This window comes from Trachurus japonicus, chromosome 13, assembly GCF_045865225.1.
Source record: "Trachurus japonicus isolate A0001 chromosome 13, Traja_1.0".
NCBI lineage: Eukaryota > Metazoa > Chordata > Actinopteri > Carangiformes > Carangidae > Trachurus > Trachurus japonicus.
This window is the reverse complement of record NC_140919.1, coordinates 17,300,077-17,316,030: the sequence shown is the minus strand read 5'-3', so window position 1 is coordinate 17,316,030 and position 15,954 is coordinate 17,300,077. Positions and strand designations below refer to the sequence as shown.

The 15,954-nt window shown below is 41.6% G+C and overlaps 1 long non-coding RNA gene across 1 annotated transcript; it reads right to left on the bottom strand.

The window, feature by feature from the left end:
• Nucleotides 1-352: 352 nt before the first annotated feature.
• On the bottom strand, nucleotides 353-4,584 carry LOC146975785 (uncharacterized). Its single transcript, XR_015037460.1, has 5 exons — nucleotides 4,488-4,584; nucleotides 3,185-3,239; nucleotides 2,695-2,779; nucleotides 2,342-2,432; nucleotides 353-497 (listed from the first exon to the last, which is right to left on the bottom strand). It is a non-coding gene; the product is annotated as an uncharacterized LOC146975785 (long non-coding RNA).
• Nucleotides 4,585-15,954: the final 11,370 nt, after the last annotated feature.

Genomic DNA, 15,954 nt, shown 5'->3' with positions numbered 1-15,954 from the left:
CTCTGGCCCGGGTCCGTTCGGGACACGCAAATCCGCCGCGGATCCGAAACGGACGCAAAAAAAACCTCTGGCCCGGGTCCGTTTTGGACCCGTTCATCATTTTCAAAATCTCCATAAAATAGCTTAAACTAAAACTATAACTATGCCTAGCCTAGACTTCTACACCAAGCTTAAATCTGCATTGCCTTGCATTTTTAACCCAACACTATTGTCAATATACAGAAAAGGTTGAAGTCAAGACATCAATTAACTGTACAAAATGAGGCTACAACTTCAATGAAATGTGAAGCTAAAATATCAGAAAATGAATAACTGGTGAACGACAAGAAGTTCAATACAAATATTGTTTATTCTTTTAAAGTACATGCTACTGGGGTTCTCGCGTGGATGGAGGCGGGACACGTCTCCTCGCTGCACAATCTGCCGCAAGGTGGATGGCGTGTTTGGTCACCTCGTCATCTGTGGCTGACCTGTCACTGTATTTTTTCTTACAGCACCTGTAATCAAACAGACAGATATATAGGGAGTCAAGGTCATACCATGTTTAATTTCGAGCAAAAAGAAAAAAAGACATCAAACGTTAAAAAAAACAAAAAAAAACAGCTGATCGCTTATGTGACAGGGTGAGGGTAAATAAACACAGCTGATGTGAGCGCAGACCTGTCAAAATGCCCTGTCCTGCGTCAGGTGTAACTTAATATGAACGCAGCTCAAAGCGCCTCTCACGGTGACCAAGCTCAGATAAATACATTGGATCAGCTGTAGTTTATCGCGTGTCCTCCCGCATAAAGCCGCAATATACCGGAGCTCCTAAAAAAAAAAAAAAAAAACGCTACGTGCGGTGGAGCTGAAAACAGCTGAGTTCTCCTCTACTACAGCTGAACAGCTGACATGTGGTCAAGACGTACAGAGACCTGTCACAGTGTCACCTAAACTTCAACCTCAGACTGTCTGCTTCCTAGATGATCACACAGGGAGAGCATGAATGTGTGATGAGTTGTGTTACAGAGTCCTGTATCAATGTTTAGGCTTATTCGTCAGTGCTTTATGTTGTCATGATAATTAATAGGCCTATATGCTGAGAAATAAGATTGTAAATAAAACAAATCCTACAGGGAAGACCAATTTATGTTTAACGAATCAAATATTGTTTTGGTCATAGTAACTGATAATAAATAGGCTATGTTTAATTCTCTCTCTCACACTTTGAGAGTTTGCGGTGCTGACGAATGTAGTCCGGTTAGTTGGCTGGGGTCACGAAAATAAAGCGTTTTACTTCTCAAAACAATATGCGTTCAAAAGAGTGATACATTTGCATCACAAAACCGTTGTCCACAAAAAAGTCTGACCTCACAATCGCTTGCTGCTATTTTCTCTCCCTCCGTATCACTGCGCGCTGCCGCCTCTAGACGGCTGTGCGCATTTCCATCAGCTGTTTCATGGAGTTTATTGCTCGGATAGTTCACGTAATCTGATTATGACACAAGTGATGAAGCCATCCCTTGTTTTAGCACAGAGCCAAGGGGAGACCTTTATGAACCTGATGTGATGCTGAACCTCATCAGATGGAGTTAGAACGGGCAGACACAGAGAGGAGGGACAGGGAAGCAACAAGCTGAAGTTAGACCACAGCTGCAGCTGTGACAGACAGGGTGACCGGGTGATGATCAGTAATGCAGCGCAGTCCGTGATGGAAGATCAGCCGGACAAATGTACACACTATCAGGACGATTATTTTTTCTTGCCGTTATAAAATAGCGAGCCTACACACCAGCCACGTCCACTCTGTTAGCTGGCTCAGCTGACCGGTGGTCAGATGGTGGTTAGATCTTCAGATGTTGAACAAAGTGCATCCAAACGCCAGGCTAAAGAAAGAGCGAGGATCCTCTGACAGCTGCAGGTGAGCTACACGTCAGCTGGCTGCAGAGGAGTGCTGTTCTTTTTTTTTTCCAGCAGCACCATCCTTGGAGGTGATGCACGCTGTCTGTCTGTATATTTGTTGGTCTGATCTTCCACCATGGACTGCGCTGCAACGATCACTCTTCTCTGCTCTAACCTCTTTCCTACAGTCTATGGAACTCCATCTGATGAGGTTCAGCATCACATCAGGTTCATAAAGCTCTCCCTTTAGCTCTGTGCTAAAACAAGGGTATAGATAGATATCAAAAGACCCGAACTATCCCTTTAATGAAAAATAAACACACACTTTGATATTAAGAGCACTACCATATTATCCTACAACTTAGCTGACTGTAAAGTAATTACAATGAGTAGATGTTTTAAAGTTTATATAAAATACGAAAGATAACATCTCAACATACTAAACCTAAGTAATACTTACCACATACTCTCAATAGATTCTCCGGGTCCTCATTCAGGTAAACGCAGAGGGTCTTTAGGACGCATTCTCTTCCCAGATCCACGTCATCATCCTACGGCAGAAAAGCAGAGGAGAAGTTGTGTTGTTTGAGTTCATGTCTGTGAAAATTCTCATTTGTCCTGGTAAAAGGCATTTTTGTCTTGAAGACAATCAGTTGTTACACCCCCAACCCAGAGAATATATTTACTTCATCCATTGGTGCAATGATGCCCCCTATTTCTTTTTCATTACTGAGTAATTGTTTAAAAATAATATACATAAATGAAAAAAAAACAATAAACTCAGAAAACAACAACTGATTTAGTAATACTCACCACTACTGCAGAGCCTTTGACACAGCACCCTGAGACATGTCAAATATTGCACAGCAACTGAACACCCTTTACACTGCCACATTCACTAGAGAAAGAAAGACAAATGGAAATTGGTTTAGTTTGTGGTGCCATATTATTTTGTGTTGTAATGAAGACTGATTATTAGACATATCTCTCCAAAATAGTTTCAACAAAAAAAATGAACATTAGAATCTTAAAGGCAATAGGACTTGCAGTAATTATCTTTACTCACAATATTAAAAAAGGAATAATATCATAAAAGAAGGCCAGACAACAAATGTAGCCTACAGGGACATCGATCTGCATCACCTGTTACAACAGAGCTGCGCAAAAGAGAAAAAGTGATCGCCCCCGAGAGCATTGTAATCATATCGGTTAACAAGCGTTGGTTATCATCAGTCAGAAAAAAAATTCAAAATGTGCATCCCGAAAACCAACAAAAGCAATTGAATAGTAGGCTAATACTCACCACTACACAGCAGCACCCAGAGACATGTCAAATATTGGCATAGCTGGAGGATTATCTGCACAGTAAAAATAGAAAAAATGTTGAAAAAAAGTCAAGTATGTGGGTGTGTAGACAACATAAACTCAAGGCAGGACATAGAAGACACAAAATAGCTAACTTTAGTTGACTTAAGCTTAGCAAAAATGACAGCCCTCACTATTTAAAAAAAAAAGTTTAAAAAAAAAGAAAAGCTGTGTGTGCCCGCCCCTCCTCCCCAGCGAATTAAACATAGCCTATTTATGACCAAAACAATATCTGATTATATTTGATTCATTAAACACAAATTATTGGTCTTTCCTGCTTGATTTACAATTTTATCTTGTTTCTCAGCATATATTAATCATCATAAAGCACTGACAAGCTTAAACATTAATATTGCCAGTGTGCATGGCATGTGTGAGTGTGTTTGTACTGCTGCTGTAACTTGTGAATTTCCCCTTCGTGGGATGAATAAAGGCAGAGGGAGTGCTGCTGTACTGTATATCAGCACGGGTGTGCGGCCTCGTGCCTACGACCGAATCACACCCGTGCTGATATACAGTACAACAGCGCCGTTAGCCGCTCGGCTAGCGAAAAGTCACGGAGAATTACGACATGAGGAGCAAAGAGAGGCTTAAAAAAGTCATTCTAAACTCCGTAACGTTGGAGTTGGTTGCCCTCTTCATAAACATTACGGTGTTTTTTATTTTTTAAATAAAAGCCGAGCGGCTAACTAGCCGTTAGCGGCTAACTAGCCGGCTAACTAGCCGCTAACGGCTAGTTAGTTTTAAAGAAAAGAAAATAATTATTTAAAAAAAAAAAACACCGTAATGTGTATGAAGAGGGCGACTCGTAATTACTGGGAGTCGGAACACCGGGCATAGCCTACTTAAATCGAGGAAATGGGAGGTCGAGGTCGGAGAAATAGCAGCTAAGTTACATAAGTTACCGCTAGCATAGGCTAACGTTACACAGCATAACAGCTGCGATACATTAAAACAGATAACCATAACGTTACCAAATAACAATGTGTGTTTTTTTAGTCACACAACCACAACATATTCTCCCGAAATTGCTATCCCATTTTAAAACAAAATAGCTACAGACGTGCATCATCACATCTCAGCTAGAAGCTAACCTAGCCTGTTGCACAAAACTACAAAAGTTCTAACAGTGCTAATATCAAACAACGTCATTACAAGCATTAATATACATGACGATTAAAAACACAAAGGCCAATGTTTACTGTGAATGTCGCAATACATCAATAAATCAATAAACTTACTAGAGGCTTCAGCACAACCGTGTCCCAGCAAAGAAAGATGCCTCCTCTAGTCTCGGCTCGGTGTGGACTACTGTGTTCGACCGTTACAGTAAAGGCGCCAGTGTTGCCAACTCCTCAGTAAGCAAAGTCGCTATTGGCTGTAGTAAAAGTCGCTAAAAGTCGCTAAATGACGTCATTATCTCAGCGGGGGGGGTGGGGGTGGGTGGCGGCGCGGCGGCGGCAGCAGCGGCCAGCAGCGCTCTTTATGTCTGTGGCGTGGAGCAGTGCGTCTCTGAATGCAGCAGAGGCAGCTCCGTGACACTACTGTGTGTAGGCTGAATACCTGTGAGTGCCCGCGGCAGCGCCGCTGCTCGTTTAAAACAGCTGTGATAACGTGATTTCAGGTCCAGAAACGTTTGTAATATCACGGGAAAAAGTCGCTAGATTTGTCGCTAGTCGCTTTTGACAAAAAAAGTCACCAAGAGGGGTTGGAAAGTCGCCAGATTTAGCGACAAAGTCGCCAAGTTGGCAACACTGAAAGGCGCGTCCGTGTCCACACGTCCGACACGGGTCCGTTCGGGATCCGCTGTTTGACGGTAGAATAACGGCTCTGCCTGGAGGCGGGGCTGATCCTCTAGGCGGCGGCCAAACGAATGTGACAGTCACGCGGGTTTGGTGACTTGAATGCGGATCCGCGTCGGAGTCTCCTGCTGTGTGGGACTTTATGGATCAAATAATACACGAGCCACCATAGATTAATTAATTAATGGCAAACATGGTAACAACAACAACAACAACAGTAAATTAAAGCACTCAATTTCTGAGCTAAAATTTTAAATCTGGAATAGCCTACCTCAGCATGAACAGACGTCTTATGTTGTGGTGTATTTACACCATTAAGGCGTTATATCATATTTATGCTTCATGAATTCACTTCATGTATGTCCACAGGTTACCTTAGACTTGGTCTTGCATGCACATCTATAATCTGTGAAAATTTAGCTAGCTACCGAATCATTCTGTCATGACATGCATTCGCAATAGGCTGATGAAAACAAACTGAAAACATTGCCAATTTACTTTGTACCAATTTACAAATGAAATAAAACTGCTACTCACCAAATAATTTGCTAGATAGCTCTGTGGAGGAATGGCATCATCCCGGCGTTACATGCACGATCCATGGTTACATGTCGCAAGTCAAGTCGGACAAAAACAGAAGCAAGACTAGAGTGAACATCGGCCACGCTTTTCACAGATGGTGCCAATTTAAGGACGCAAACAGGCTCAAAAGCCACGCAGAGGTTGCTGCTTTCCTTCTGGACAGGTAAGCTAAATGTTGGTCAGCCGGTAGGCCTACTGTTACGTTGCTAATGATAACTGACGTTAACGGTCGGTCAGTCGGTACTGTTATGTTGCTAACGTTAATGATAGCCTAACTGACGTTAACGGTCAGCCGGTACTGTTATGTTGCTAACGTTAATGATAACTGACGTTAACGGTCAGTCGGTACTGTTATGTTGCTAACGTTAATGATAACTGACGTTAACGGTCAGCCGGTACTGTTATGTTGCTAATGATAACTAACGGTCAGCCGGTACTGTTACGTTCCCGGTGCAAGCATGATGCTGTGGGTTTATCGGGTTCACACACCAGAGCGATTAACGTTAGCTTAGCTTTAGCTACTAGCCGCTCCGGGTTGCCAACTTTTACGCATTGGCCGTGACAGTCACGCATTCACCCTTAATCTCACGCTCTCACACTCTCACACTCAAGAGAGAAATCTCACGACAAATCTGACTAATCTGACAAATCTGAAAGGAGAGAGAGCGAAGCCCGAGGCACAGCCTGACCCCACCTGACCGAGTTATGTGTTCGGACCGAATGCGGCTTGAACTGACGCGTCCGGTCCGTTGAGAATGTCAGGATGAAAAAACAGGAAAACTGACATTGCGTGTTCGTTTATTCCAAGAGAGGACAAACAACGACATTCCAGTTAACTATTTATTAAAGGGACAACGAGGAGTTTTGGAAAAGCGAAGCGTTTTCACACTACATTTATGAGCCTCCGCGCGCACCGTACATTTCTTTGACCGGGCGCAAGACGGACTCATGTTTTCATTCATCAATAATTAAAGTCAGAGGTTCAAAGAGGTTCACATACCACCGTAGTTCCGACCATAAACGGCGATGCGGCTGCGTTATTCTCATGATTCGCAACGAAGGAAACGCTGGTCGGCTCGACCAGCACTTCCGCCACCACTAATAATAACAAAATAACGATAGAGACAGAACGATATATTTATCGAAAATGGGCCCATTAACAAGTGTGGGTAGCGGAGATTCATCCACATTAACGTGAGACTTTTTTATAACCGAATAGAAACTCCTCGTTGTCCCTTTAAATTGGATCATCAAAGGAATCAGATACAAGAAACTCTCCTGTTCAGGAAATCGCAGTCTGCAAGCAGTTAGCTGCAACCACCATCCCAAGAGAGCGAGAATTCTGTCTTCTGCAATTTGCATCTGGCCAAGACAAAGGCGTTACATTGGTTTTTAATATTTCGCACTGTGTGTGTGTAATTAACTCTTATTGGTCAGAAACAGGTGGGGAGTGGCTGTGGTTTAGACTTAGCCCTCCCTTCGTGGGTGCCCTCTGGCTGGCACAGGCTGGTCCCATCTTCCCAGCACACGAACCTCTGGGCCTGAAACACAACAAGATCCTCCCTACACTGACATTACTCTCCATCCCAGGTGTCTGAGCGGTCAGGACAGATAATACAGACCATTAAAACTCTTCCTCACAATGCTGCATTCAGCAGACCACAGGCCCCTCTCATCCTCTCCTCCCTTCGGCCTTGGAGATGTTTTGATTTCACTGTGGCTCTGTGTGCTCTCAACTTTGCCTGTGAATGATCAAACAGGTTACTGGTATTCATTGCATTAAGCTCAACACAAATCTATATGGTTTGCTTACAAGTTTCAGTTGCCTTTGAACTCAATGGGTTAGTCAAAAATATAAGACACAATAGGTTAGTTAAAACATGAGACTAAACTCTACTACTACTTAAAGTGAATGCATAAACAGGTACATGAAGGCAAACGTTTCACACCACACAGGATTAACTTGTTTAATTGGGTAAAATGAGTAAGTGCTCAATCTAATAAAACAATCATCAGTGAGATATATTCAGTGTTGATCAGTAATGTCAAAGTGGAGAATATGCTCAGTGTTAGTTCTGATGTGTGCAGCTTTGCAGTCTCCAGTGTAGAGACACAGGTTCAGCTTTATCTCATCAGTCAGTAAAAGATTGATGTTCTGTTTTATTTATTAATCAGTAAAACACAATATCAACTTCAGTTAGTAAAAGGCAAACATTCAGTGTTAAGACAGTTTTCACACTAACAAGAACTAAAATCAAAGCCCATAGAGGTCCATGCAGACTTGGTAGCCCAAAAGTACAGCCAGAATCTCACTCCAGCCAGGGACCAAAAGTTGGCAACCTGGTGTAGGCATTCAAGTTAACCTGAGCTGTGACTACAGTTTGTCATGTCACCGATAAATGAGCGAAATTACTGTAAGATCAAGCAACAAGTGCTGGTTTAGCGAACACAAAACAATAATTACAAGAATCTGAAAATAATTGTTTACATGAGCAAAAAGTTATCTATTATCTTCATTTAGCTATCAAAGTGTATCATGATGGGATATTATTACTATTTTTTTGCTCCAGATTACTTTGCAAAACAGTAGTTTTTGGTCTTTTATTTGTAAGGCCAGTACCAGTGTCCACTTTGTACAATTTGCAACAACCACATTGTTTGAGAAAGGCCTAATAGTGTCTATAGCCTACTATTTTATCTTGATTCTCATAGATCCTGTCTGAACTTTTTATCAACTGTAATGTTTTCTTGCTGAAATAGTAACTTCATCTCATTCTCAAAATTTTGCCCTAACGGACATGACTCTGATGAACCTTTGTCATCAACGCCCTTGAAGAGAAGGAAATGCACCTTGACACCTGCACCAGCCCTGTCCAGTATAGGTGCACTTTCACCAAGTCTACTTGTGGAACTCATCTATTTACAATTACAGATTCTCATTCGAAGGTTGTATATGGATAAACATGTTCATTGTTTGAAGGGAGCATTGTCAGCTTGGCAGCAGCAATGAAGAGGACAACACTCTCACAGCTACCGAAGGAACAGGTCTGGAGGAGAGGTATACTGACGTGACTTTTTTTCCACCCTCTGTTAGTTTCTGTAATGACATTGACATCGCATTTCACTATATTGAGACTATCATAGGTGCACATGTACAAAGCGGAGACCAAGACAAATGCATAGATATAAGCCATTTAAATGTACCTAAAATGTATTCTCTCTCAGAAAAGTCGAAAGAAAATGGTAGAAAATCCACATTAAGGTGGTTATTTTACTTCATTTTGTCTCTTTTGTTGGTAGATTTCTCCTAAATTCACCAAAAGTTAACATGCTACTGTGACATACTGTGCCGTGCTTGTTGTCTGACCCATGTTCTGAACAATTATGTAGGCTCCAAAAATTGCCATTTCTTTTGTATCCGCAACTAATCGTAAAAGTATGATTTACATTAACAATCTATGGAATGTTACAGTGCAAGTATTTAGAGGCCGTTTTCTCAAAATTAGTTTTCCCTCAGACTCTGAGCTAGAAATCTCCACTTCAGCAGCACTTACAGACACCAAACCTTCCAGTTTTATTCCTGTCTATATTCTGAAGGTTTTTACAGAGGGGTTTGTTGATGTATCATTCAAAGACTGATTTATACAACATTTTATTCCTAAAAGCATGGAGACATTTGATTTTTTAGGGCTGGTGACAGTATTTTCTCATTTACAGAGTGAAAAAAAGAGATATCCAAAATTCCCTTCTTTAAAAACTTTTGACTCTAATATGTCAACAAAATAAAACAAGAATTTTGATAGGGACTTTATCCATTTTTAATATTCTATTCTGAAAAACTTGGGAAGTTTCATGGTGATATCTGTTATTTAAAATGTATTTGAATTCACCATCAAATCTCATCTTTGTTTGTTATGTCTGTCATTTTTGTGGTGACCAGTGAAGACATCTAAAGTTTACTTCATTTATACACCGAGACGGCAACCAAGGAAACGTCACTTCCGGTCAGAGCCGTGGGGGAAAACAAACCGATTCCCCCATAGACATACGTGTGAAAACGCTGCATTTTAAACCTTTGTCTAACGCTTGTCCGCCATCATGTCTTAGTTTGAATCACTTGTATATGCTGACAAAGAGCTATATATTAAAAAAATTCATCACGATCCGGGTCGATTGTTGTCCGTACATTTTAAAATACTGGCTCTTTCACAGTCAGTCACATACGTATGTCTATGGAGGAACTGTTTGTCTTCCCCCACGGCTCTGACGTTTAGGCGGGCGTCCCCTTGGTCGCCGCCGGCCGGCTCTAGACACTCGGAGACAATGCCTAAGAGTTGTTGTGTGCCATTTTGCACCGCAAATAAATTGAAAAACCACAACCTGAACTTTTATATCTTACCCAACCGTGTAACGGCTCTGACCAGAAGTGACGTTTCCTTGGTTGCCGACTCGGTGTAGGCTATATGTGACTGACTGTGAAAAATGTACGGACAACAATCGACCCGGATCGTGATGAGTTTTTTAATATACTGTAGCTCATTGTCAGCATATACAAGTGATTCAAACTAAGACATGACAGCGGACAAGCATTAGACAAAGTTAAAATGCCACGTTTTCACACAGTCTATGGGGGAATCGGTTTGTTTTCCCCCACGGCTCTGACCAGAAGTGACGTTTCTTTGGTTGCCGTCTCGGTGTATTGCACAATGCTGCTGTTAAATATATAAAACAAAATATAAATATGACAAAATATAAACATGTAAATAAATATTATATGTTGTCAACTCTAAGGACTGATGTGCTTTTATACAAAAATAATAATCATTTTATAAAGTAATGTGGAGGTAAGGGGGATCAGTGTGTGCAGACAAGGTAGGCAGTGAGTGACACAGTGACCAGGAGAGTGAGCTTAGCGGACAGGAACAAAACCAGTGTATTGCCCATGAGGATCAGGGAAGTGGTCCCTGATCGCCCACACGCAGCAACTGGGGATGACAAGCCGGTTTCCCTGGCCCAGAGAGCCATGCTGCCAGAAGATAAAATGCCTGTAGGCAGCATAACGGTACTCCCGGTTGTCATCCCCAGGCTCCCTAGCTGGCTGCCTCACAACCAGAAGGTCCTCCCTGTACCGCCGGTGAATCCTGTGGTTGTCTTCATCAAGGCAGCACAGGGAGAAGTGAGGCAGCTGGCTTATACACTGATCTTGTTCCTGGCTGCAGCACAGCCTCTCCAGGTCAGTAGGCAGGTCCCTGCACCTACCACATCTGCACCATGGCACATCTGGAATCCCAGCAGGTTGTGGGGTAGGCTACCACGCTGCTGTTAATTTAATTCAGTTTATTTGATAGGGACAATACAGGTTAATGTAGTGACACTTCCACTCGTTACAAACAAGTCAATGTGTCTGATGTTCTGCATACAGAGAGCTAATGCTAGTTTCCAACTCCCGTCCCTAGTTAGGCTTTTAGTAGAAAAAAGAAGGTAAGAAGAAAGACATCAAAATTACATACAACACTATAAAATGTACAATACATCTAAAATCATACCAAGTCATGACACATTAAAAATGCATACAGTTCTGATTTTGTTTCAGCCAGATTTTAACCTTTGTATTAAAAATTCTAATGTCTCGGGTTAGTTTTATTTCGGTCGGTAGTGAATTCCACATCTGGGAACCCTTTATAGAGAAGGCTGATTGCCCGAAGGAGGTCTTACGTGAGATTTTACAGTTGCCACTTGCCGTACCCCTGGTGATCCTATCACTATTTTGTCTTCTAAAACGACTACACAGCACATCTGGAGACAAACACAGGGGTGCAAACTCATCAGGGGTAAAAAAGGTGAGAAGATACGGACCGCCTAGGGGGGTCCGGGGGCATGCTCCCCCGGGGAAATTTTTTTAAAAACCAACTTTAAAGGTGAATTTACAGTCAATTTTAACATGAGACTAGGGTCCAGATTTACTCAGGTTTGCACAGCTTTTGCTCCTGTTAAACCTGCACAATCTGTCTCTGTTTGGTTTTGAAACATGTGAAGGGGGTCTTCAGGTTTAGCATGAGCAAAAGCTGTGCAAAACTTAGAGAATCTGTCCCTCGATGTCCATCAGATGAACCTTACAAACCTTGCCTTCAAACTAAATAAAATTTAATACAGACTAATTGGTTCATTGTGAAACATTTATTTATTGATGTAAATATGTTTTCTGTACGTAGGCTATGCTCCGAGGCAGCGATGCTCTTTCTGTCCAATAACACACATGAAGCTTAAAAATGCCATAGGCTACAGTAGGGGAGAGCCGGGTCGATTGATACACTTTTCATTTAAACGTCTTTTTCAAAGATGACGTTATGTACACAAACATTTTTATCATGTGATCAACAACTCACATGTCTATTCTCTTAGTTACAAGTGTAATTTAATATGTTGGATGATCGCGCTGTTTTATAACTTTGAACATAAGTTGACATTTGTCTCAAACGCCCCACCTATGCGGGTCGTTTGAGACACAGAGGAGGGACGGTTGAAACAGCATGTTTTAAACAGAAACTACTGACATTACTCTCGTTTTTATGCAGCATATCGGACAACATACTAGTGTACTCGTTATTGCCAAAATGTCACATCATTTCTCACAATATAAATAGGTCAAATAAATATTTTTGTCCCGTGCGCAATTGTCAAGATCCGCATTTCGATTAAACTCGCCTTTCTTCTTTTGTACGAGTTGTTGGATGACTGCATTTTCATTTTATTTACTTATTTCCCTGTCCTAAGTCATGTTTATGGAGACACAGTTGAACTATTGTCATTTTACCCTCTGCATTTTCCCCTCACTTTGCTGAATATCTGTTGATTCATGTCATAAACACGTTTTGTTCATTAAAAATATCTGGTGTTTATTAAAAATATGTTGTTCATTCAAATCGGTTGTTGTTCATTGCAGAACAATAGGGTATTAATACGGTGATTTATATACAGATATTGATCGCGCAGTGTGACCACAATCACTACGCAGGTGGCGTGAGGGACAGTTGAAACAGCTGTATCAATCGTCCCTGCAGCGACTACTGACACTTCAACCTGCTTTGCCTCTAAACTTCAAAACTATGACATTGCATAGTTTAGGACCTGTTTATGTACGAATTCATCTGTTGTTAGGTCATATTATTATTGCATGAAACACACAATACAACTTTTGATCACAAAAAAACTACCGCACGTAACATTTTACTTTCCGTAGTAAAAAACAGATTCGCGCTAATAACTTTTGAATGGCGTGACGTAATTTCACAAGCTTTCCCAGGATTGGTCGGTGTTGAGAGCTGAACATAGTGACAAAATCTGACGGCTCAAGCTTGTGTGGTTTTCGAGGAAATCGCTGTGTATCAATCGTCCCGTGTATCAATCGACCCGGCGCTCCCCTACGTAAAACATATTAAGCGGCAATATGTATTTAAAAGATGTTCAAGCAAACGGTTCAGTTCACGGTTTTGTGGTCATGGTTTTCGGTTCGGTTTGGTATACTTTGATAGTTGGGAAAATCAATCATGTCTTTATTCAGGTTAAAACTGAAAGAATGAGGCAGCCTGACATCTGATACATCATTGTGACAGTCTGAGGTTAAAAGTAGGTGAGATTCTGGCGGCAAGAGAGGAGACATTGATAGTTCCAACATGTTTTAATTTATTGGGCAAAGAAAGTTATCTAACAAATGCTAAGAACAATTAGATATTCATTGAAATATATAACCTATATTTATTAATTGTGGTTCTTACAAAAATTATATCTTAGCTAAAATGTCTCTTAAAGTTCTGCCCCTTTAATTAGTGCATACAAAATAATTTAACTTTAGCCTACTACTTTTACAACCACATTATTTACCAGCAACATAAAGTGAAACAGAGGCAGAGGTGTCAGTCAACCTCCACCTCCTCCTCCTCCTCCTCTGCTGCTGCTGCACAGGTCGCTGGAGCTAATAAATGCTAAACGCGCTAATCGCTAATTGGTCGCAATCGCGGTCATCACACACACGCGGTCCCATACAGCACACACAACGCTGCTGGCGCATCTTCTAGCTCCGACTCTTTCACTCGCCATGCTCACAAACGTTTCCAGTGACCAGCTGATACACTGCTCTGCTTCTTCTTCTTGTTGTCTACCCATAGCAGCCATAGCCAGGCTAGCGCCGCCTACTGGTTCCGGCAAATTTCATTTGCCTCAACAATGTAGTCAGGACACTAGCAATGCGTTTCGGTTTGCTCCGTCCGCCAGAGCGGACGGACCAATCAGCGAACAGACGGGTAAGTGAAGGCGATGACGTTGAACTCAAGCGCTCAAGATTAACCTATGAGCTTAACCGGTGTATAGCACACGTGACCACCAAGCAGCAGCGATTAGTTGAAGCAAATGTAAGCAACCGCCTCCCGGAAGCAAACGAATCCCTATGGCTCAGGTTCAGACGCTTTTTGAAATGTAATGAAATAAGCGGCTGATGCATCAGGCTATAGCAGCCATGCTACAGGGCAGATTAATTCTTAGCACAGGCTTGATGTAGCTGGGCTGTACAGCCCAGGGTACTAATGTTGGTCTCATTGATTAAATCTAACAACTGTGGCAGTCGCAGCGTGACGGTAGGAAACCATGGAAACTCACCGGAGACACCGGAGCTGTCGGCTCAGGTCGAGGTGGCGTTTGTGAAAAGTCACCGTGGTGCAGTGAGGACTGTGAGGAGGAAAAAACGGCTGTCGGTAACAAACCAGATGTCATTTTAGTCACAGAAGTCCAGAGAAAGCTGGTAAAACGTGGGTCAGGTAAACAATACGACATCGCCATGACAACATATTGTCACTTGTATTGTTTTGCCTCGTGCTGACAGGCCACTAACATAAAGGCTTGTTTAAGCCGTTACATGCAGCGGCTATTTTCCGTCTGCCATCTAACCGATTTCACGTGAATGCAGCATGAAAAATACGACTGAGTTGCTTGCGATCTACAACCACACCGCTAGATGGGAGTAATTCTTACACAATGTACCTTTAAAGGGGACATATTATGCAAAACTCACTTTTTCATTAGCAATTAGCATTAGCATTAGCACAATTCCTCCACACAGGATCTGGCCCCCCCTGAGCTCCGCCTTACTGATGCTGTTGCCACAGAGATCATTCCATGCCGACGTTGCCAACGTAACCAGATGTAAATATTTATATATTTTGGACCCATCAAAATTTATTAAATAATTATTTATATACCATTTAAAAAATTCAGTAAAATTAATACTTTTATTCTGCACCCCTCTAGACATTCTGTGGATACATTATTTTTGAAAAATGTATCCTTTTGATGAGTTGTAGCTATAACCTTTAAGGTTTCAATCTACATTTTGTAATAAACTAATTATAAGTGTAATTTGATATCACCGAGACACCTAAAAACAAAAACACGGCCGTTTTCATCAATTTAGAGGCAAGTGGGCAACACACATTATTGGGGTGAATGGGTTTTCTGGGCACTTTTTCAATACCCATATCCTGCCACTCGGGGCTCATGAGGCTTACCACGGGACTCAAAGTAAGTGTCGTTACTCTCTTATTCCAGTGCTCGAAGGTGGACCTCATAAAAACGCTTTGCCTGAGAGAGGTCATGGCGCCTTCAAGTGCACCTCGTAAACCTCAGAGATCTAACTTATACTTGAATGATAGGCTGGTAGTTTAAAATGGGACAGTTAATATTTTTTGTTATTTCCCTTTGTAGAAATGTAGACATCTGCCATATCTTATTATTCTTTTATTACTGGAGCATTTTAAAAATAATGACAGACATAATGCACAACCTTTTCAAATTTCCATAAAATAACCAAATCTAATTGTTAGCAGTAGTTATCAGAAAATCCCAGCACATTCTCGTTACCCAGCTGCTCCGCTTACAACTATACACAACACATTATTTTCTGCACTGGAACACTAACAAATGAGGTGGACTCACCATGCGTCAGAGCCACTGCCACACACTGCTGTGTTTTGACTGCAGCAACGGTTTGGGCCACATTCTTACGTTATAGTTCAGCTCAACCAACAACTCTGCAGTCTCACTTACTGCTGTCAATTATTTGTAGCATTAATTTAATTTCATGAACAATCCATTTCATACAATTTTAAAATCATAAGCTTTAACTAAATATTTTACATGTGAAATTTATTTTCACTGTGTTTTGATGAGCTGTTACAGTTGCCTTCAGTAACAGTCCTGAGTTTACATACACTCCTACATCTCTTCTTGCCAGAAACATCAGAGAATCAACGGCCACAAAAACTTCAACCGTACG